Source organism: Coregonus clupeaformis, chromosome 26, assembly GCF_020615455.1.
Source record: "Coregonus clupeaformis isolate EN_2021a chromosome 26, ASM2061545v1, whole genome shotgun sequence".
NCBI classification, from domain to species: Eukaryota; Metazoa; Chordata; class Actinopteri; order Salmoniformes; family Salmonidae; genus Coregonus; species Coregonus clupeaformis.
In genome coordinates this window covers 40932857-40938922 of record NC_059217.1, presented here as the reverse complement: position 1 = coordinate 40938922, position 6066 = coordinate 40932857, and the positions used below count along the sequence as shown (strand labels likewise).

General features: G+C 42.0%; 1 pseudogene; it reads right to left on the bottom strand.

Annotated features, from left to right (window-relative positions):
- Window positions 1-2189: 2189 nt before the first annotated feature.
- On the bottom strand, window positions 2190-5333 carry LOC121539840 (annotated as a pseudogene).
- Between the last annotated feature and the right edge of the window lie 733 nt (window positions 5334-6066).

The following is a 6066-nucleotide window of genomic DNA, read 5'->3' as shown; positions in this document are numbered from 1 at the left end:
TGCGTATGGTGATCTTAGGCTTGTGTGCGGCTGCTTGGCTATGGAAACCCATTTCATGAAGCTCCCGACGAACAGTTATTGTGCTGATGGTTGCTTCCAGAGGCAGGTTGGAACTCGGTAGTGAGTGTTGCAACCGAGGACAGACGTTTTTTACGCGCTACGCGCTTTAGCACTATGCGGTTCCGTTCTCTGAGCTTGTGTGGCCTTCCACTTCGCGGCTGAGCCGTTGTTGCTCCTAGACGTTTCCGCTTCACAATAACAGCATTTACAGTTGACCGGGGCAGCTCTAGCAGGGCAGAAACTGACTTGTTGGAAAGGTGGCATCCTATGACAGTGTCACGTTGAAAGTCACTGAGCTCTTCAGTAAGGCCATTCTACTGCCAATGTTTGTCAATGAAGATTGCATGGCTGTGTGCTCGATTTTATACACCTGTCAGCAACGGGTGTGGCTGAAATAGCCAAATCCACTAATTTGAAGGGGTGTCCCCATACTTTTGTATATATAGTGTATAACAAAACCGTTTGACATAGAAACACCAGATTCTTGGCGGGTTTTTGAAATAATGTTCATTCATTATGAAAAATATTAATAACATTCCACCCATGAGGCTACGAGGTCATTTGACTGCAGGAAGGGCTATAGAACCACTTTGGGTGTCTCAGAGTACATCCATTCTGTTTTGAAATACATTCAGTGTATCATAACACTTACATTGGGTTTACATTCAAACACCCTCCAAACACTAGATATCAGCTTATGTGTACTACTTTTCGTGGTTTCACTACACAATGATGGTGTCCTGGTATGCTGGGAGAGAGAGGTTTGCCCTAATTAAACGTAAGCAGTGGTGGGCTTTCACGCAGATTCAAGGACTTGAATTGTTTTCCCATCACATCAATTGTTATGCTCTTTAGTGTACAACTAATTGATTAATTGCACCATAATTGTCAGGTTACATTGTAAAACCAGAAAGAAGATCTTCTGTGTTTCTACGTCCCTAGTGTCCCTTTGCTGTTCTAGAGAATAGATGAGGGTCAGAAGGTCAAATGGCCCCCTCTGCTGCCCTCTGACCCCAGAGTGAGTAGAGGTCAAAGGCCTAGTTTGGTCTTACCTGTGAGCACTGCAGCAGGCAGGAGAGTGATCACAGTGTGTGAAGTCTACCACAGTGGGAACTTTACATTTGTACCATTGCCTGACACCTGGTATAGATCACAGATTATGACTGCTGATATTTGCTGGGAGAACAGCCCTAAGATTATATTTTGTCCTACCTAGTAGTAGTATACTATTAGTTAACTTTATTTGATCAAACAGAAGGACCGTTTTAATCACTACTTTTTCTTGTAAAAAAAAAAATGGCTTAAAACAATTTGTAATTTCAGATATTACTGAAAGGCTTTAGAAATGCTTGTAAGCTCATTTGTCATGCGTCTCAGTATATTCAGCAGAGGGAAGTCAGAAATATTTCGGGAAGTTATTCAGTCTTACAAACAAAAGATGGTGCAGCTTCCCCACTAAAACAGACATGGGCCTGGTTTCCCACATTCAATGTTTTCCCCCCTACAATGCATTGTTACTATGTGCAACATTGACCTAGTGTTTTGTATAACACCAGGGAATCCCACCAGTGTATATTATCTATTCATATAGTCTATACTTCCTCCCTCATTCAAGGGCTATGTGTCTCACATGAAGGTTGACGGCCTCCTGTGTTTGACCCAATTCTGTGCCTATGTAACCTCTACATGCCAACCATGACCAACTAGAGGTTTATAATGTTTGACCACACTCTAGATACCTTAACTTTGACAGACTTTGCTACTGTCATCTCAGTCTGTTTTTCCAGTGCCTGTGCAGCTGTTTTTGCACCTGCTAAGTTTGCAGTGTGTTAGTGCCGTACTTAGCAGCACTCCGAACAAGATAGATGGACCACAGTGACCAAGGCTTCTGGCATTCAAAAGGAGCAGTGGTGTGCTTTCAGAGAATTGTGTCGCCTTCATGTAACCAGAGCTACTTTGTTGTCTTAACCACACGTTTCCATGTAGCCTACCTGTCTAAAAATGTATATATACCGTACCAGTCAAAGAAAAATACTTGAGGCTTTTACAGGAAATCAACACACTCATGCACATACACATCACTCAGTTAATATTTTCTGTTTGGAAGAGTATGTGTGTTTATTAATCATTTAGTTGACTGATTTAAGTCCAGTGACTTTCTTGATCCAGGGGAGATAGGTTGATATGTTGGTGTAGACATTGGGTGCTCTCGACTGGTTGCAGTAGTCTGCATCGTTGAAGGACACAACTCCCACTGCTGTCCCTCCACACACCAGAGGACCACCTGAATCTCCCTGAAATGAATGGTTGAAACAAAGACGTGAAGAAACAGTTACTCTACATTTGAAAAACAAGTATTTTATATATATATATATATACACTACATGGCCAAAGGTGAGTGGACACCTCATTCCGATATCATGGGCATTAATATGGAGTTGGTCCCCCCTTTGCTGCTACAACAGCCTCCACTCTTCTGGGAAGGTTTTCCACTAGATGTTGGAACATTGCTGTTTGTGGTCCTCTAGCTCAGCTGGTAGAGCACGGCGCTTGTAACGCCAAGGTAGTGGGTTCGATCCCACTAAACACAAAAAAAATTATGCACGCATGACTGTAAGTCGCTTTGGATAAAAGCGTCTGCTAAATGGCATATTATTAATATTATTATTGCTGCCGGGACTTGCTTCCATTCAGCCACGAGCATTAGTGAGGTCCGGCACTGATGTTGGGCGATTAAACCTGGCTCGCAGTCGGCGTTCCAATACATCCCAAAGTTGTTCGATTGGGTTGAGGACAGGGCTCTTGATTTTATACACCTGTCAGCAACGGGTGTGGCTGAAATAGTCAAATCCACTAATTTGAAGGGGTGTCCACATATTTTGGTCATGTAGTGTATATATGCATACACTGAGTGTACAAAACATTAGGAACACCTTCCATGACATAGACTGACCAGGTGAATCCAGGTGAAAGCTATGATCCCTTATTGATGTCACCTGTTAAATCCACTTCAATCAGGGGAGAAGACAGGTTAAAGAAGGATTTTTAAGCCTTGAGACAATTGAGACATGGATTGTGTATGTGTGCCATTCAGAGGGTGAATGGGCAAGACAAAAGATTTATGTGCCTTTGAAAGAGATATGGTAGTAGGTGCCAGGCGCACCAATTTGAGTGTGTCAAGAACTGCAACGCTGCTGGGTTTTTCACGCTCAACAGTTTCCCATGTGCATCAACAATGGTCCACTACCCAAAGGATATCCAGCCAACTTGACACAACTGTGGGACGCATTGGCGTCAACATGGCCCAGCATCCCTGTGGAATGCTTTCAACACCTTGTAGAGTCCATGCCCCGACGAATTGAGGCTGTTTTGAGGGCAGAAGGTGTTCCTAATGTTTTGAACACTCAGTGTATATATTTATATCATATAATATACCTGTATATTACTTTTATTAATAATTTCAGAATTAACTATACTTTATAACCGTACCTGACAAATGCCTTTCTCATCAGCAGTACCACCGGCACATATCATAGAAGTGGGTATGGCTCTTCCCCAAGTTCTCTGGCAGTCACCTCTGTCTACAACAGTGACATTCACATCCAATAGGTCTGCGCTTGCAAAGCCATTTGTTTCAGTGGCTCCCCATCCTGCCACATTACAGATGGACCCAGCCTTGATGTGCAGGTCCTTCTTAGGGACCGGGATCGGCTTCACAGAACTCCGCCTTGGGGTGGGTGTCTTGAGCTGCATTTAGAGTACAGGATTGCAGTTAGAGTCCCATGTGTTGTGTGTCAGGTCGGGTACTGTGACAGAAAGAAATAAAGAATATCCCTGCAAATGGACCAATAAAGCAAGTACTGTAGATTCCCAAATGAACTATAAATTAAATGGGTTAAGTATTTGTATGCTACACAATTCCCTTCTGGGAAGGTAATCATACAACATCATATACATCACACCTGATTTGAATAGGTTTTATAACAAACTCTAGTTACCCCCTACACACACTTCATTACTTCCCCTCTCATTTACCTCCAACAGCATGATGTCATTCTTGTCCGTTTTGGCATCGTAACCATTGATGTAATAACTTTTCACACCAATCCTGTGAGCTGAATGTTCCCACGTTTTAATGTTATGAACACCAACCACAACCGTCAGCTGCACACCACTACGAGGACAAAGTAACAATTACTGAATGGCAATAGTTCACTGAAAATATAGATTGTGATTTTCCACTAACTTGGAGGATATCACTGGAGCTATTGTACTTCCTTTCCTCTATAAGCTTTGACTTACTTCCATATAGCACACCCCTATGAAGAGGAAACAACACACTACTCACTGAGCATCTAAGCACACAGAACATTCTACAGCAAGGGAGTCCAATCTGGCACGTGGAGTGGTTAGTGTAAAAATATTTATAGAAAATACAATAATATGAATAATGCTTTTTTTTTAATGGGGGGGAACAAACTTTAAAATGACTAAAACCTAATTTAATTTAATAATCACCCAAATTAAAGCTAGACAGTCAGGGAGTATCGGAAACTGTGTTTTGCAATTTTTTGCACATTTTGACGGCGAAGGAAATATAACACATTTACTGTGCGGACCTCCGGACCTCATTGTAGACTGAATGTGGCCCCGGGGCAAAATTTGTCTGATACCCCTGTTATAAAGCAAATCTGCACGTATGACTTCTTGGTGTGAGTAGTTAAAGTTGTAGAATTCATTTTCTCACTCAAAGTTCAATAGGATAAGAGTAAAACACAATTACCATGTGTAGCAGTGAGCGGCCGTCATGACAAAATTATCTGACACAAGGAACCCTCCACAGATATGTTCCTCCTTTCCCGTTTCCTTGTTCCTCTCCTGCACAGAGACCATGTAGTGTTTAGAGTTGCTTTTGGTCTTTTCTCCATTCACAATGCCAGAGTCCTGGTGGGCTGGTAGAGACAGAGAGATACCCCCAATGAAACCCAAATAAACAACAGTGGTCTTTAATCTACTAGAATTCAAAGACTATAATTTGTGATCATCTTGTGAGTTGTTATGCTCTTGCCATACAACCAAATCAGTGTCACTTTGCAGTTTTCTGCAGTCCATGATTAGAGGGTCAAATGTCATCCTCTGGTAACTGCCAGAGTGAGTGGAAGTGTGAGTGGACATGTGATAGGTTGAAGTGATAGGTAAAGTTTGGTCTTACCTGTGAGCCCTTGAGTGGGCAGGAGAGTGAACAGCAGGAGCAGAAGAGATGTGGCAGCCATATTGTCAGAGTGTGTCTTCTTCTCAGACTGTCCTCAAAAGTCCTGAGCATCTTTATAAACCCCTCCCAGCACATGTACCCACACAGGGTTCTAGCTATGAATGTGTGAACCATGCATATCATTCATTCACACACCACATTCACACCGCATATAGGTCACCACATTGTGGTTAATCACATTTTACTAGAATAGTAGGACACTGACAAGCAGACGTGGTGGTCTTACATTGGTAAACCCACACTCTGTTTTTCCCAATCTGTGAGAAATAGGCCTAAAGGGGCAATCTGCTGTTGCTACATCAATTTTTGGACTCATAAATGAATGATATGTACCAATTGATTCTTGAATAATATAACTTATAATTGCATCATGAGCTGAGCTCAACTGTCAAACCCCCCCCCCCATCAGAACCCAAAATATTAGATTGTTTTCCCCCATTGTTTTTAAACAAAGTAAATGTAAATAAACACTGTATAGCCTCAAAACATGGTTAAAACTATAATTTTGATATCATGGATGCTCCATAGCCCTGTCTATGAATTTGAGAGTGGTTACATTTCTCCAGCTCCATCGCTCAGCTTTGTTATTGTTTCAACTGCTGATTGCTGCTTTAAGAGATTAATCCGTCCATTCCAAGTCCTAGTGATATGCACAGAGCTCAAGTTAGGATTCAGCTCTTATAGATTTAAACCTTTAAGAGTAAATCAAGTACTGCAGTATCTCCTGTGGAGGG